Source organism: Camelus bactrianus, chromosome 5 (genome assembly GCF_048773025.1).
Source record: "Camelus bactrianus isolate YW-2024 breed Bactrian camel chromosome 5, ASM4877302v1, whole genome shotgun sequence".
Classification (NCBI taxonomy): Eukaryota; Metazoa; Chordata; class Mammalia; order Artiodactyla; family Camelidae; genus Camelus; species Camelus bactrianus.
The window spans coordinates 73116625-73135063 of record NC_133543.1 but is presented as its reverse complement, the minus strand read 5'-3'; the positions used below and the strand labels follow the sequence as shown (position 1 = coordinate 73135063).

Sequence of the window (18439 nt, the reverse complement as noted above, 5' to 3'; positions counted from 1 at the left end):
TGTTCTCCTGGAGCAATGACTTCCCCAGGGTATTTAAAGGCCAAGGAAAATGATCACAGTCACACTGGTCAAGGAAACCAGGTTAAAACCATCCTATTGAGGAGGAGGGGACCAATTTGTTGGATGGGCCACTGTTAACAAAAACTCTACCTCCCTGAACTAGGATACACATTTAAGAGTGGGCAGGAGGTTTAAAAAAAAAAATCCTAACCCAACCCAAAAGATAATGGGAATCATCTGTTCTGCTCTCATGTGCAAACCTATAATTTATGGAAAGATGGGAAAGAGAAAGTCCCTGAGGAGACCCAGCCAAGTTCTGCGGTGAAAATTCAACTGTACTCAAAGCTCAGACTGGAAGAGGTGGGGGAGGGGAGGAGCAAGAAGCCACAGTAAAAATAACACGTCCTGAAGCAGCCAGCTCTCTCTCCTCGCCCCACTTGCCATGTCCCCCCCCACCACCCCGGGCCAAGCTGCCTTCCCCCTTGCTCCTGCTGCCCCCTGGCCCTTCCTCATTCGCGGGAAATTGCTTCTCTCTCTATTTTTCATTCATTTTTTAAGAATCCCAAACCAGCTTCCTGTCACAAGGTAATGTCAACAGTATGAATTATCGGGCATTCTAGGAAGCAGGTAGTTAAGATCAAGTGAGAATGTATGTTATTAAATTAAAACAGAGTTACTGGGAAATTTCAAATTATGGAGAAGAGACCATTTCCTTAAATACAGGACTGTGTATAATATATATCTGCATGTGTATTTGTGCACACTTACATATCAAGTAATTTACTACTAAAGACTATGCTATAAGACCTGACAGTAGCAAAGGCCAGCGTTAAATGCAGTGTTACTAGCAATATCACCCCACCAAACTGTGAATTTCCACTCTAGATCAGGCTGGCTACATATTGTCTTTTTTGCTTCTTCTATTGGGGCGTCGTCACTCAGCTTTATAATACTGCTTTTAAAGAGCATGGTTATTAATGAGTCAACTATTATTTTCAATGTATTTTTTTTAATGCCAGTATTAGTGCTGGGCCATTTGAAAACATCTTTATTTTACCTAGCAATTTGCTAAAGTACTTTGATAAAATGTCAGTAGATATTTTATTAGTTTCCTTAAATCATGTAAGGTAAATTATTATCCATGTCAGAGGTGGAGAAGATGAGGCCATCAAAACTACAAAGGATTGGTGGTAGAGGTGAAACAGGATGTGAAATAAATGTCAAACTGTCCAGGGAGGGAATCTTCTTTGTAACATTTCAGAGTTTCTAATGTCAGTTAAGGAGTTCTTCCTATTCATGGAGTGCTAGAAACTGCTAGTCAGAATAAAAACAGAAAGAAAGCGCTTGTGGTCACAGGGTGCCTGAGAAGGCCTCATTATGGTGTCATAAATCAGCTGAACCTTGTTAATACTGTGGTGGGGGACTGTCAACACCAGCATTCATGGAGCATCCACTACGTGGCAGGTATTCTTCTAAGTACTTTATGTATTTGTAACTCAGTTTACCTCACAATCTGGTGAGATGGGTACTTTAATTATCCTTATTTTACAAATAAGGAAACTGACGCGTAACAGTTTAAGTGACTTGTTCAAGGTCACACAGCGAGTAAGGGATGCAGCTAAGATGCAAACCCAGGCTCTCTGGGTCCCTACGCAATGCCCCCAACTGTTGTGCTAAACTGCCTTTCAGAGGGTGTGCTGTAGCCACACAATAGACCACGGTTATTTAGAGGTTTACTGGGAAGTCAGGTGTTTGAACTCAGGACCAAACAGTCCTAAAGAAAAAAGCCTAAAGATAAATGTTAATGAGGTCTTGAGTCCACAAACGCTCACTATGCAACAACAGAGCTTGATTAACGCATAGCCCCTTTTGAGTTCATTCTCATCCTTGTCTTCCTTTTCCACTGACTGATTCATTTTTTCACTCCCTCGATATTTATGGGGCACTTCCTCTCGCCCAAGCACTGTTCTTAGTAGCAGGGTTATTACTAAGTAGCAGGATGCATAAGATAAAGACTCGCATTGAAGGCCGACTCATTTACATATGGTCTTAAAAAGCTCTTGTGAGCAGGCCTAAGCAGTAAGCAACTAAGGTGACATTTTATTTTGGGAAATGCGTTAACAGTCTTGGCAAGAATCATAAAACTGCACCCTTTCTGCTCTCAGCCAGGGAACTGAGGACACCACGTGGGGCTAGCCCCCCTGGATCCTGGGTGTGAGGGGCTGGTCTTTCCTCCTAAATATATCTCTCTCCTCTCAGTTCAGAGGACTCTTTCAGCACATTACCCACCTAGAACGGTCTCGTCTTTTAATTCACCGCATCACAGTTTCCAGCATTTAAATACTGGAAAGGCTGTAAAATGTAGCCAATAAGTCGAGGAGTACTAGTACTTCCCTGAGGAGCTCATGATCATTTAAGGCTTAGTATTCTTTGTTTTTTTATTGTGATAATTAGACATAATATACATGGGATAAAGCTTACCATTCTAACCATTTTTAGGTATATCTCAATCATTTGACTAGTTATACTTCATTGATCACTTTTCTAAATACTGTAACTACTACAGCTTAACCATTTCATGGGCGATAAAATCACAATTCAGACAGTCAAGCTGGCTTTCCTAAGAGCACAGCTGGCCACAGCAGTATCTTGAAGACCAGTTTCTCTCCTAGACTGGGATGACTTCAGTCCTCATGGTGCCCCTTCCCTCCCCACCCTCCATGGATTCAGAAGCTAGCTCCCAGGTCTGAAGTTTCTTTGCCTCCCTCATCCTAAGCAGCTGAATCAACTTCTCTCTCCACCCCTTTCATTATCCCATTCCATCCACCCCACTGCCATCAGTGGGGTGGAGATTCAGCTTCTAAGTGTGCGGAAGAAAACCCCAGAAGCAAGAAACTAGAATAACTTGCTCCTGCTAACAAAACAAACCAGAAAACACAGTAGGGGCCAAGACCTCACAGTCGCTGAGTTCCAAATCCTTCCTTATCCCAAGGAGACAGACTGCCGGCCTCTCTATTCTAAGCTCAGGCAATGTGGCTTAAGCAAACTCATAGAAGGAATTCAAGCCTCAAGATCCATTTTCAGCTTCCCCCAGATCCCCACGTGCCTTTTTATCCTTACTCCATCTTGCCCAGCCAAATGTGAAAGCTTGTGTAAAGACCATCACATGTCTCACTTCGAAAGGACTTTGATGTCCTTATGAACTAACTCCTGTCTGAAATCTTTGGTCCCATGGAGACAGAGAAAGCAGCAGCCAGTTGGAAAACAAGAAAAGAGTTGTTATCTCTACGTTAAATTAAACTCAGATCTGCTTAATATCCTGGCCAACTTACACCACAACTATTTTGGCCCTTTCTGCCACCCCAAAGTCTTCCGTGGCCAAAATGTACCGCTGTGCTGCTGTCTGACTCTGTGTGCCGGCAGGCCCCCATGCCAAAGCCAAGTAACACCCTTCCTTCTTCGGGTTTTGGGGTAGCAGGGGAGGGTTGCTAATTCCTTTTGTGACCACTGACTAAGAGCTGAGTGGCCGACAATTTGGTAAATTATATACACACCTAGAATGTCAGCTGCATCAGAGACTTTTGCTCTCTCTCTCTCCAGTAGCTGAAGGGAACCTTTAGGCTATAGGCAATTTTAGAAGAGCTGGGTTTCCTAACCACATTCGGTGGGAGGGATGCTAGCAGAACTCCAGGCATGCAGGATCCTGAGCAGCAAGGAATCATCTTCAATAATAGTATATGCCAATGATTCAAACCAATGGCAAGGGAGGGAAATTAAAATCAGTCACAGTTATGAACACAGACACACATAAACGCGTGTGTGTGTGTGAAAGTGGAGAGAGAGAAAGGCTCTACCACAAGTCCTTTTTGGAATCAGACCAGCTGTAAATACAGGCACACACTGACACAGGCCAGCCATAGCACTTTCTCCATTCATAGCTAATTCCAAACTTTTGAAAAGCAGAAGGCAAAATCATAGCATCACAAATCCATATGTATTTAGCCTGCATTCCCTTTTGAACTATAAGCTAATATATTCTGTGGGTTATCCAGTTCTTTGTTGTAGAAATTTGCTGTTTTTGACAGTGACAAGTCAATGGGTTGGACAGAAGGGAAATATTTTGACCACCATGGCAGTAGTGAAAACTGGCCTGTATAACTTTTAGGGGCTATGGCCTGTTCGGGGGAAGCAGGGCAGAAGGCTGGGCCTGACCACCATGATCACGAGTGCCCAAATGTCCTGGGCACTGGACTCTTGCCATGCGTGGTGCTGGCCCTCTGGCTAGTGATGGGTGCATATACTTCATTCTAGTCCCCTCTTTGCCCTGTTATTCCTGCCTTCTCCCCAGTGGGAGGACTTGGTGGAGCTTCAGCAATGGTGCGGCTTGGCCAGGCTGCCAGGGGGATCTCGCTACCAGTCTGCCTCTAGAAATAGAGAATGGTTAGTGCTGGAAGGAGGCAATACAGTATAGGGGTTTGGAGTGTGTGCCCACTGGAGAAGGGGATCCTTGCAGCAGTAATTAGGCAGCTGGTAGTATTTGTCATTTATGTTTTGATAAGTCTGAAAAATGCCATACAAAATTGAAAAAACCAAACAGTATATGCAAGAATGGGCCAGCTTGAGTTTTAAGCCCAGCTCCTCCACTTGAGCTAGATGACTATGGGCAAGCTCACCTCACTGGCAAAAGGTGGATCATAATAGTACTATCTCAGAGGGCTGTTGTGAGGATTAAATGAGATGATCTATGAGATAACTGATTTAGAATCGGATTTGGCCTAAAGGGAGCACTCAATAGTAAAAGTAGCACTTCTTGAGCATGTAATAGAAAATAGCTATTGTTAATCTTATTATTTAGTACAACCATCTCATTTTTCAGACAAAGATTTTAAGTGCCAGAGATATGATGTGATTTGGTAAAGGATAACAGATCCTTTGGTTGTTGCCTTGGGTACTGAGTTTCCTGAATGTTCCTCTCACTTCTCTTGACTAAGTGCTATAAAGTGAGAGTGGAATGAGCAGGCCCCTTGCCTTCAGCGAGACTGTGCCTTGACTGATCAGGGAGGAAGCCAGCAGGCTGGGAATCCTGGCCCTTCTAGCTCCTTCTGCCTGCCTGTCAGATGATCAGTTCCTGCCCCCAGCAGGCAGAGGGAAGAGAAAAAGGTGAAACTCCAGTCAGTAGTTTTACTACCCGCCATCGCCTAGACTTTCTCTGCAATCTTTGACCTCTGCTCCAGCCAAGAATCCATTCACAATATCCTTCCCTGGACTTCCTTTTCTCATCAGGTCTACACCTTCCCTCAGGATGCCCTGTCCTTTAATTGTCTGAACTGCAGTGGCACAAACACCAACCCTTGGTTGACCAGATAACCTGAGCGACGCCACCCGTCTTAGTAGCAAACCCACTAAATGGCCTATTATCTTCCACACATCTTTATTGGCCAACTTCTGTGTGCTAGGCATTATTCGAACTGCTGTTAGATTCTAAGGTATTAGAAAGAAAATTTATCTGCCTTTAAGGAATATATAAAATCAGTATATTTGATTTGTGTTTGTAAGCTGTCCTTCAGACTGTATTTGTGAAAATGCTTAAAACTTCTATTTAATGACAAAAAGTTGAAATACCAGTTGACCTTTGGCAAATGAAAATCTTGCCATTTGTCACTTAGAGCTGAGGGGGCTGAGAACTGTCTCGCCTACCAGGTTCCTGGCTGTGCCCAGAGCTTGGTGGCTTTTTGCCAAGTGGCTGGGAACCCCCAGAATGTAGATCTAGGTAGTGGTTTCTACAACTTAATTGCTTCTGAAGGATCATAAAGTCATGGCACTGGGGTGCTAGGGCTGGAAAGAGCTGCAAAACTTGCTTAATTCAACCTTTGTCACTTCACAGATGAGGAAACTCAGGATCCAAGAAGTTAAGTGACAGAGGTGGTTTCTATTCAATACGCATGTAACTCTCCCCTTGGGAACAGATATCGTCCAAAGCCAGAGAAGAAAGTGGTCCAAAGTTGGATGTACCACATGAAACTGTCATTTAAAGATGCCACATAGCTTTAACCACAAGGGTTATTAACAGGGTTGAGAATAATTCCTACTAAGTTAAGTTAAAAATCCATTTAAAAATTTTTTTTGGCTTTTATAAGCTTTGAGAAGTGGTAGGTATGGGGGTGTTTTCAGAGGTAAGCTGTGTTTTCACTCCTGACTAAGACTTAATGGAACACCTGGATTCAGAGAGATGTATGGGATTTTAACACAATTCAACATCAGTTAATTCTAAGAGTAAAGGCCCTTCCACCTCAGCGTTAAAGGAAGCTAGAAAGCCAATTACACTCACAGCAGGGCCTCTCCCCTACTGCAAGGGAAGAATGTGCTGCAAATCTGTGTGTGCTTTACAAGCTAGTGAAACTGTAATTGCAGGTGGGAAGGAACGTGGGTTCTCTTTGTCTCTGCCAACATTTCCGTCTAGTAAGCTCCTCCCTTCCATAGCTGCAGAAATAGTGCAGACTCAATATTTTTTTTTAGCACAAAAAATATGTACTCCATGGTTCTATAAAGCTTACAGAATGCTTTCTGTAAAAATTGAAAAGACATCTGTGCACAACTCACCAAAAGGGCATGCATTCTTCAGAGACAGGTGTCAAAGGTGCCTACCTTTTTTTGGGAGCCAAATCCATCTCCTGGTTGAAGTTCTGAAGGCCTCTCAGCAAGACCAGTAAAGGTGGAGAGGCTGGGAGGGCAGTGCCCAACTTGCTCGAGCAGAGCCCTAGGGAGCTCTCACGAACTAGGGGGGAAGGGGTGGGAGGCTTTCCAGATACCATTCCCCTGAGGGGGCACTGGGGAGGTCCAGTTTAGGACCACTATGGATGCAGGAGGAAGCTCTTCCTACCAAGGTGTGGCTCCACATGGTGACCGTGCAGTCACTGCTACAGCAGGACCCTGTGGTCTGGACACCCTTCTAGAATCTGAGAGGCAGAACTGAGGTGGAGCCAACAGTACTTCTGTGGTGACAACTACAGTCATGACAACAGCAGTCTAGTGTCCACAGACGTAGAGTCTTGGTGCTGCTGAAGAAAGTTACAGGGAGCCATTTGTAAAGGTCCACATCTCCTAGCAACACCACACCAGTACTTGTGCCACTGGTAAAGCTCCTATCTCCTGAGCCCCACAGGTTAAGTGGAGTTCTAAGTATCTTCCATGTTAACTCCTCTAAGCCTCACAATCACCTTTTGGGGCAGGTACTATTATTCTCCTCGATTCAGAAATGAAGTGCTTCTTGAGGCACCAAGGGAAGTGACTTGCCCAAGGTCACCAAGTGAGTCTGGGGTGAGCATCTGAATGTGGGCAGCCAGTTCCTGTGGCTCCAGTGCATAACCACTGCACCGTCCAGCTCCTCTGCGATGCCCAGGGTTGGGTATCATCACCCCTTTGGAGACCTTTGCTCCAGGCAGAAATTTCATCCCATGTTGGCCTCACATTGGGCTGCTAGTCTCCTAAAAGCTCCTGACAGCCATCTTGGTTCTGATTTCTATTTAATTTTCCACCTCACAAAGCAGTCCCAGGGAGGGGGATCTGGTGATACCTTTCGAATATGATTTATTAACCAACAGCTTGAGGATATGTGGGGCTTCCGTGCTGCCAACTGACCTTTGTTTTCGGCCTTCCTAATGTTTGCATTACTGCCCTGACCTTGCAAAGTGACCTGGAATAGCTGGCCTGTTTCCATGTGTGTGTCCACTTTCAGAGCCCAGCTGTTGGCCTGTGCAAGTCTGTGAGTTAGCATCTCGAGGGTTTGGAATGGGGTCTGCAGCCTTTTGAGGAGCACAATCTAACACTAACCTCCAAATTCCTTTCCATAATTGAGCATTCATTAGTTTGATGGAACAAAAGCAGGCATTCTCTATTATAAAGCAGAGGTCAATACCAGTAGCTGTGTTTTGTTTGGCCTGCAGAGTGTTTAAATATTGAGAAATTTCACATAAAAATATGGATTTCTGGCTTCTCTTGGAAAATGGGAAGGGATGACGACCCTGGGACTCCTGGGTACCAGCTGTCCCCTTCAGAGGGGGACACTCTCCCTGGCTTCTCATCACGACCTGAAGTCTCACTGTAGCCTGCACTGGGCACGGGAGCCACTTGCCTGGTCTCTGCAGGAACTGGAATCAACAAACCCTGCTCTAAAGCCATGTTTCCCTCCTCTAAAGTGTGGACTGGCTTGGTCAGGCTGGGGTAACGGTACCAAACTGGGGAAGCTGGTGCTCCCAGAGGGCAGGCACTGTGCGCTTTCCATCCTGTCCCAGCACTTGGCACAGTAAGCGCCTGGTACATTACAGGCGTTGATCGCTTTCTTATGGATAAATAGATGAGTGACTAGCTCTCTGGAAGAGACTGAATTTCTGAGTGACAGAAACCTGCTCCCCGGTTACAGAAGCTACTAATGCTCATTAATGCTTCAATAGCTTTTTGAATGACTGATGCTGCACCCTATAAATTATTTATTTATTGTGCTATAAAGACCTCCCCTGCTGTCACAAACGATATTGGATCTTGTTTAAAATTCCAGGAGCAAGTATGTTGATGGTTTATCAGAATTTAGCCAGAAATTCAAACAAAAAACAAAGTTTTATGAAGAGCTGCCTTCATCAGAATTAGAATTTTTCCTCAGAAAGACAGGGGTGATATTGTTGAAAAGCAGCAAGTTCCAAAAGTAGATGGAGTGGCAGGCTACTATCACGTGAGCGTAGCCAGTGGTTTCAGCTGAGACACACGTGCCAATGCTGTCCTGTGACGCTGCCACACTTCCTGGCTCCATCTCCAGAGCATCAAGTGAATGAACTCTGAAAGTGCTAGAAACCTCCTCAGCCCTCAACACTTGACTAGATAGAGCCTTCTTGAAATCTCTCTGGCTCCCTGAAGACCAACCACGAATCTGGTAGAATGGCTGGCATGAGACATCAAAGGGTAAAAACCCCACCGATCTCCCTAGTTTGAAGCAGAATCATAGGTCGCCACTACTAATTCCTGGCACCCAGGCAGAAGAACACTGGGGTTTGACCATACCCATCAAGAAACACCTGTCCTTTCCTGGGAAAAGGAACCCTCTCATCGTCAAGGCTGGCATGGCTCCATGTACACAGTATGTAGTTAATAAATATTTGCTGACTGAATAAATGAATAGGGAGAACACCTAGTCAGGGGTTTGACAGAGGACCAGGCTCACAGTCCAGGTGCACAGGTGGAATGGAAAGATTATAAACTCTACACTCTGCTGCTCTAGGCACATCACCAACCCTTTCATTTCTGAGGAAAGCAAAGTGACACCATCACACTTACCTCATGAATGTTTTGAGACAACCCCTCAAAATCCTGAAGCCTGCAGACAGCATTGTCAAAGTCAGTCACGAGAGTTAGTCTTCAGAAGTGTCAAAGTCAGTGATGAAAATTTTCTCCTGCTTGCCTCCATGCCAGAAACACTGTGTTAGGTCACTGAGGGTTTGAGGCTCCCAAGGCCTGGAAGTCGCCTTCCTCCTCCCCTCTGCCTGGCTCACGTCTATAGAACCTCACAGCTTAATTTAGAATCACAGCCACTAGGAAGCCTTCCTTGACAGCCAAGTTGCTGGGTGTTCTGGTTACTACTGCTGTATAACAAATTACCCCCAAACCTAGTGGTGTAAACAGTCATTTTACTATGTTCAGATTCTGTAGGTCAGGATTTTAGGCAGGACATCACAGAGATGGCTTGTCTTCTCCATGGTGTCTGGAGCCTCATCACAGCCTTGCTGAAAAGACTTGAAGGCTAGGGGTGGGAGTCATTTGGAGGTACTTTACTCACATGTCTGCCAGTTGATGATGGCTGTTGGCTAGAATGACTACAGGTGGTCTCTCCATGTGGGGTCTCCTTATAACATGGCGGCTGGTTGCCAAGAGTGGGCGTGCCCAAAGAATACCAAGTTGAAGCTGCATCACCTTTCACGACCTAGCCTTGGAAGCCACATAGCATCACTTCCATGGTCATAGGCCCACCCAAATTCAGAAAAAAAAAAAAGGGCCATTTTTCAATGGGAGGAATGTTAAAGTCACAGTGTAAGAAGGGCATGTGGGATGGGAGACACTGTTACACAGGGTTAGGTCTATTTCCCAAGTTCCCCAAGTTCAACTCCACTGACTTGAAAAATGCTGTCTGCCTCTCTCTTAGACTGTGAGCTCAGTGACAAAAGGGACAGTGACTTATTCGCCTTTGCCTCCTCTGTTCCTAGTACAGTGTCTGGCACACAGAAGGCATTCAACACATATTTGTTGAATTGAACCAAGCAGAAAGGCAGAACCAGAAGGCCTCTTGGGGCCCCCTCTCATGCTGGCTGTTGGTGACATAAGCCAAGTTTGACCAAGGCAATGAAAGAAATCTGAGAGACAAGTACCTACACCTTTCTGGGGCCCAAGGCTATTCCATGTGAGTATATCATATATGATAAGGGAGTTCTGGCTTCCTTATGCCTCTCAGGCTGTCCATAGGAAATAACTACAAGAATCCTGACTTCATGTATTTCTCTCCGGGAGTTTTATGGAAATATTTTTCTCCTTTATATCTCTGTGTCATTAAAATGGCAAGTATGAGATTCCCCAAGAGGCTGCTTTTTTTTTTTTTTTAATATACATAGGCTCACGGTACAGTGGAAAGAACACTGGACTAGGAGTCAGAAAGTCTCGGCTTCAGTCTTGGTTCAGTCACTGAGCAGAAGCTGTGGAGCTGTGGCATGCTGGCTAATTTTTCTAAGTCTCTGTTTCCTTGCCAATAAAGTGAGTATAAAAAAGGTAGTAACGCAATATACAAAAACTAGATGCTATTACAAAATATGGTGGTTTTAAAATATGTTTACATACTCCTCAACATGCCTCCTTTTAGAAGGTGGAGTCTAACTCTCCCCATATAGGTGGGCCCGGCTTAGTGGCTCAAATCAACAGAACGTGGCAGAAGTGATGCTGACTTCCGAGGTCTCCTGGCTTCCATTCTCCCAGATCACTCCCAGGCCAGCCCATGTCATGAGGACACTTAAGCAGCTCATGGAAAGGCCCACGTAGGGAGGAGCGGAGGCCCCCACCAACAACCAGCACCAACTTGCCAGGCGGCAGGGTAGCCCACCTTGGAAACTCGGAAGCAGGTTGTCCAGCCCCAGCCAAGGCAATCTCCTAACAGACTCCACACCCCACTGCCCAACTAAACTGCTCCTGGATTCCTGAGCCGCAGAAACCATGGGAGGCAATAAAGGTTTACTCTTGTTTTAAGTTACTAAGTCTTGGGGTAATTTGTTATGTAGCACTCGGTCGCATGCAGAACTATGTCCCACTAGCCAACCAAAGGTATGGTAGGCATTTGTTTCTCTGATCACTCGATGGGTTAGTTTTGATCCAAATCCTTCCTTGTCCACTCCTGGTGACTAAACACATCTATGTGTGAGGCGGCAGGCTGAGGGGTTAGGCGAGGGGACAGTCCAATTCCACCTTTAGTAAGAGCGGCACTAACCTTACATCTTTAAGGAAATTGCCTTTGAAAACAGGGCCTCACCTCGTCAGTATTACAGCTGCTTTTTTATAAGGGAGAAACAACAGTAACACAAACCTCAAATCAGTAACAACAAAACCCAGGTGGCTAGAAGTGAAATAGAAGTGGGTGCCAGGAAACCAGACCCCCAGGAAAGTGATTTTGGCACTGACCAAGCACCACCCGGATGTGCGGCGACATCCTCACCTATGACCATGCTGTCTGTACTTCCAGGGACTTCTGGAATCCTTATCTCTGAGCTCTTTCTCACCTGGATGATGAGGCTCTCTCTCCAACACTCACAACAGAAGGTCATTTTTCTGAGCAGTAACTTTGCCCTCCGCCACCCCCTCTGCCCCCCTTCCCCACTGCGTCTATGGGCCAGATGTGTTGTTGCAGTTGGGTGTGGCGCCTGGGTCTGCCAGCAGGCAAAGTTTTCTTGGGGCAAAGACTAACCAGCTGGCATAAGGAACAATCTGCAATACCCTCCTGTTAATCATCTGCATTAAACCACTCGGCTAACTGGCCTCAGCACCAAAACACCAGCAGCTGTGATCGGCAGGACAGAAGGCCTCCAGGAGGAGTCAGAAGACGCCAGTCCCGGCACTGAGCAGTACCCGTCGGTCCTCCCTGTTCCCTCCTTCTCCAAGGATCTGGAACACCCTGGGAGACTGAACACGAGGCATGACCTGTCCAGCACCTGCTCTCCTGAGAAACAGCGACTCTCCTCTTGCTCTGCTGCCAACCTGCAGATCCTTCGAAGAGCAACATTCGATCGCTTCCTTTTACCCTGAGACCCCCACATTCACTGTTTAAAACCCGCTTTATGTAAAAGGCATGATTTGCCTTCAGATAACTTCTGGTCCTCTCTTCTAACTCATTAACTGGTTGGAACTCCCTGATGAAAGACATTACCAGAGACTTAGTGATGTTTTAATGGAGGCCTCATTCCTCCGTCCCCAGATGATGCTCAGGGCTTTCTGAGGGCAGTGACGGCTGCAGCAGACACAGGCACTGGCCGTGGAGCGACACCGGCGAGCTGTCACGCTTTGTTTTTCTGCTTGTTAAATCTGAATGCTCCTAATTAGTTATCCTGGCCACCAAGGCCCGGGTGGACAATGATGCAGGGAGCAGGGGTGCTGAGAGGCTATGAATACAAGTTCCTTAGGCTCCTGAGGCTTGGGGACTGGTGACTTGGTTGTGGGCACTGAGGCGCTGCGCTCCTCTGGGCTGGAGATCCAGAGACGTCAGCCGCCATGTGAATAAAGGTCATCACCTGTCACTTCTGCGGGGAAAGGGCAGCTGCGCTGGGTGCCCACTTAGGCACAGCCTTTGTCTGCTGACTCTGTGAATAGCGCCCACAGAGAATAACATTCTCTGAGTCTGTGTTTGCCTGGTGGGGCAGAGCCGTGCAAAATAACTTGCATAACTTCCTAGAGGAAGAATTCAGCAAAGTATGTTTTTAAAAAGTGGCCTTGAAATGCCTTAAACGTCACCTTTTGGTGATCGTACTTACTAGCTAGAACACATTAGAAAATCTTCACAGTAGGGCCACCATCTGCGTTATTCCTTCAGGTGCCAATTCTGACAAATGTTAGGTCACAAGGATGACGATTCCTGAGCTCTGTGGGTGTGGGCAACGAGAGAAAAAGCTAGCTAGCTGTTCAGGAATGCTTAGTGTTCAGAACGTTCGCAACATTGAACAACTCACTGGTGCTCCAAGATGTAAAAAGTGGAGATTTTATTTGGTTTTAGAATTCTGTGCATTATTTTACAGAGCAGCATTTCTAATATTGTTTTGTTTGTTAAATTAATTCATTTGCTTTTCTTTTAGGGAGAGGGAGTACTAACGAGTTCAGGAGAGTGTATATATGTGTGTGTGTTTATCCATCCATCCATCCATTGATTCACTGGACATTTACATGCCCAGTGGCTTAGTATAAATGTTCATAGCTTTAGCATAAAACAAACAGTTCAGACTGTTCTAGGCACCTCTAGAAAGGCGGTATGCATCTGATTTACCCCTCTCTCTTTCATGGCTCTTCGGGGGTCCTCCCCTCTGTCACCCCACCTTCCCACTTCACATCTCTTTACTAAGTACTCCAAATTTCAGACTTTTCCATCTTTTTTTCATAATCTATCTATTGAAATCTATCCCCCTCAAATATTATCCTGTGCTTTCAACTTATTAAGAAGACAAAAGAATTTGTGCCCAAATTTACTCTTCTCAGGTCATATACAGGCAAATCTTGGAGATAACATGGGTTCAGCTCTAGACCACCACAATAAAGCGAATATCACCATAAAGCGAGTCACATGAATTTTTTGGTTTCCCAGTGCATATAAAAGTTGTTCACACTATACTGTAGTGGATTAAGCATATAAGCATGGTTTTAAAAAAGTATATATGTTCATTAAAAAATACTTTATTGCTAAAAATGCTAAACATTATCTGATAACACAGGGTTGCCATGAACCTTCTATTGGTTAAAAAAAGTGAAGTATCTGCAAAGTGCAATAAAATGAGGCATGCCTGTGTTTTTATATACATACATATATATATTTCATATAAACTAGAATCTAATTGCCTTAACCTGATGGTAGGGTCTGGTTTAGAAAGTTAGAGCCCAGGGAAGGTGAACAGTGGGGAAGTCAGCTCCTCCGATTGCCCCACAAGAGGTGTGTGCATTCTGGCAGGTGAGGTGGTGAGCCATGGAGGGAGTGGGTGGGGAGGAGTTACTCTAACCACCTGCCTCACCCCTGGGATCATCCAATACCCTTTCTCACGAAGCCTGTACAAATAGAATCATTCATTGCTTAACTCACATACGTCCCAAAGGTGAGTAACACCAGAAGAGCTAGTCATTTATATCCATTTTAAGTTTTTGTCACAAGAGCACAGGTAGCCAAAATTTAGAAGTCAAATCTGAACTTTCAGCAGGTAGAAGGAACTTTAGAAGAAGTCTCCTATCACTTAACACAGCCCGAGGAATGGCATATTAAACCACGGTTGTGATTTGCTCCTTAAGACCAACTAACATGCTTATACTGATGTATTCTACTGATACAATGTGGAACTTTCTTATCAATGTTAAAAGAGCCAAAGGGATCTGAGTGAGGAGATGGTTTGTCACACACTCAACAGGGAAAGGGGAGAACTACAACCAAAAGCGAACACGTTGAGGGTTATGGTACCGTTTCTCCTATCTCTTGGGAACCTATCTTTTTTTTTTTTTTTTAAATTTGTATTCCTATTGCAAAGCACCCCATGGATTCCTGATGATCCTGGGTAGACTGAAAATGTCAAAACACAAACTCTATTCTACTTTCCCTTCTCAAAGTACCAAACCAGGAAAAAGCTCTTAAAAAGCAGCCTCATTTCCCCATTAAAAACAGGCACTAACACTTGTCCACTCAGTCACATATTCACAGTCACTGCCTGCCAAGTCCTTTATGAGGAACTGCCCATCAGTTCAAAAAACCGCTCTGCACTTAAACCTCCTGGAAGTTTGTTTGTAAGATTTTATTTTAGTTTTTAAAAAAGAGTATATTCTGTCAGATTTACACTCAAAGAGCATATAGATTGAGTGTTTTTCTAATAGTATCTACTTCACTGAACAGAAATTCATCTGAAATTCCAAACTTAAGACATGACTAACTCAGGATGGTGTCTCCCCTGAGCTCCTGGGATCTGGAGAGCCCCTCCCCTCATCTTCTGCCCCCTTCCTAGGCCCTGCCACTAGCACAGGAGAAGGACTCACTTTTTCATGATATGGTGCCTGCCAACTGATCAAGTAATGGCTGTGTGGTGGTCACCTACCACCTCTGCAGTGTCCAAGTAAAATCCAGTGAGCAACTTAATTACCAGTGAAATAAAAAGACAATTAGGAACTGAGAACCAGCATAAGCTACAAATATTGATCAGTGTGCAGGTGACTACAGCTCCTAGAACAACTAGAGGGTGTTCCCTTTGCTAAGCAGTGTCAGTCGGTGCTATTTATTTCCTCATGTCCAAGTGTACAATAGTAGAATGCATGTAAAGAGGCCAGTGAATTCAAATAATGAGAAGAGGGGAAAAACTGTCTTGAATGTAATATCAGAGGCATTAGAGTAGCCTGAAATCTTCGGCCAACTTGTTGAATTGAGTCTAACTGAAAAAACTTTGGGAGCTGTAACTTACAAAAATGAAAACGGAGAGACAGAAGAAAGCTGCAAATTTTGTGGTATCAGAATTCTTTCAGCATCTTTATTGAGGATGGTATTAGCGTTCTGTGTACTATATTTTAAGATTTTTGTATATATACTTGAATTATAAATCTCCCTTTACCATGTTTATTAATCTTAACCTTTTTTTATTTCTGGAGAGGAAAATATCTACATTTTGTTTTTTAAATAAAAGCTAGTGGGAAAACTCAAATTCACTTAAGAGAAATTTGTAGAAAGGAATCTATGCCTTTAGGAATGATTTATATTATCATTATTTGAGATCTATGATTCTTCAGTTACTTGCTGGAGTTTCTTCCTTTCCCCTGCAAAATTTTATAAACTGAAATTCATTTTTCTATAGTTATTTTATATGATATAAGAGGTGCTTTTATAGAGACCTTTATTTTTGGAGTGAGGATGGGAATCAAATGGGGAAAATAACTTACCCTAAAACTCCTGCAGCTGACTTGAAATGGTGCCGTAGCCCCCAGATGGAAGTTGAAATGGTACAGGATGACCTGGGGTTGGCAGCTGCGTCAGTTAGGTTGGGTTTCCTGCTAGCCTGACACGCTCTGTCACAAGGCAGTAGTATTTTTTCCCCTTCTTGTGTTCCCTTCTCTTACATATTTGCAAGAACCAGATCCAGAGAACATGCCTGAAATTTACTCAGAAACCAAGGGAAGATGGGGTGGAGGTGCCCTTCAGTACTGAGAGCCTCCATGTAGACAGATCAAAAGCTAAATCCAATTTAACCCACCTCAGGCAGAAGAAGTAATTGAATTAAACTTCCTCTAAATATGAGGTTTGGGGATCTTAAAGCCAGGCACAAAAACACAGGTTGGAGTGAACTGTGGAGTAAATGGATGCATGGTGCTCTGGCTGCCCCCGCCCACAGGGAGTTTGATAAGCTGCTGATTGCTTTACTAGTGAGGCTGAAAACTGATTAAGCTGCTTATGGGGCTCCGGGGCTAATGGTCTGGCCCACCGAGGATACCACTGCCACTGATTTCAGTAAGCTGCTTGGCATGTACAGTTTGATGATTACAAGGGGGAAAAAGACAAGAAGAAAAGACAGCAGGGTATAGGAAAGCTTTAAAAAGAAGACTTTATTATGCCAAGTGGGTACACTGCTTTGACACCCTAAATAAATACGGAATACGGAATTGATTCTTTCTCTTCATCTGGTATCAAAATGCATTTTTGAAAGGCTTCCTCAGAAATGACTCACTTTGGAGCCCACCCCTTCTGTCTTAAACTGCCTTTACAAGAATAAGCTGTCAGTGCCTTTAAACACACCTCTCCAGTGATAAGAGCTGGGGCCCTCAGATACTGAGATCAGGTAAAGGCTAGAAAATACATAAATGTAGTACTGGGTGTGGAATCTGATTCTTGCCCTTGGACACCGCTGGGTAATCAAAATTAAAACTGTGTCTCTTTCCACTCCAGCCAGCAGATCACTGTTGCTTGATTACATAGTAAAGGGCAGCATGACTGAGGAGTGGAAGGAGCTGATATGTGCAAACAGGTTTCAACTGGACGCACGAGTGGAATTAAAACCCTAGCATTCTCTCAGCTCTCTCCCGCTAAATGCCCTAACACTCTTTCTACCATTTAAAATAACTTGCCTACCTCTGTGGGGATAAAAAGAACACAAAAGTCTTAAGTTTATATTACTTTCCAAGGTTTTACTTTTTTATTTTTTTTTTAAGCCCTGAAGAATGACTGAAGGGTCTGAACACAGATTAAGCTGACCTCATTTCTTCTGGGCAAAACCACCAGAGAGGAAAACAACAACAATAGACAAAAGAACTGAATCACAGCAGTTTGAGCTGTTCTGAAAGTTGTCCCAGTTATTATTTTTTTGTAATTGACTCTTGAAAGAATCCACAACATATGGAAAGGAAGGCAGTGCTTTCATGTAGTGTCTAAAAGCTTCTTAGGGAGTGAGCTGTTGATTTAAATGATTAACCAAAGCTGAACATATTCAGAGCTTTGGTTTGAAGAGACAGAGTGTTGGTTTTCTTCCTGGCTGCTAACCAGGTCAATCATTAAAAGGACATACATGCACTAATAAAAGTACAAAAAGATGATTTTGACTCTTACATACTCTGCTGTGTTTTACTAAAATTTAATGTCATCCAACTGTTTGGCTTGAGGACAAGTCAAAGAGTTTAATATATTCATTGCCTTTTATGTCTTTTTTCCTTGTCCAATTTTTTTATTGATGTAATTGACATACCGTAAAACTCACTCTTGTAAAGTGCACAAGTCACTGGCTTTTAGGAAAGTCACAAAGTTGTGCAACCATCACCACTAATTCCAGAACATTTTCATCAGCCCCAAAGGAAACCCCACAGCATCAGCAGCCACTCCTCACCCCCGGCCCTCCCCAGGCCCTGGCAAGCCCTCACCTACTGTCTCTGTGGATTCACCTACTGGACATTTTAAGAAAAGTCCAAATAAAATAAAAATCATAAAATATATATTCTCTTCTATCTGGCTTCTTTCAGCAGGATGGTCTCAAGATTTACCCTTGTTGTTGCTTGGGTCAGCACTTCACTCCTTTTTATGGCTGAATAATATTCCATTGCATAGAGATACAACATTTTGTTTATCCATTCATTAGCTGATGAACATTTGGGCTGTTTCCATTTTTTGGCTATTATGAAAATGCTGCTTTGAACATTTTTGTACAAGTTTTTA

At 44.0% G+C, this 18439-nt stretch overlaps 1 protein-coding gene across 6 annotated transcripts in view; it reads right to left on the bottom strand.

Annotated features, from left to right (window-relative positions):
* PLEKHM3 (pleckstrin homology domain containing M3) overlaps nucleotides 1–18439 on the bottom strand; it is a 164000-nt gene that overhangs the window by 51204 nt on the left and 94357 nt on the right. The gene's annotated exons all lie outside the window — the stretch shown is intronic.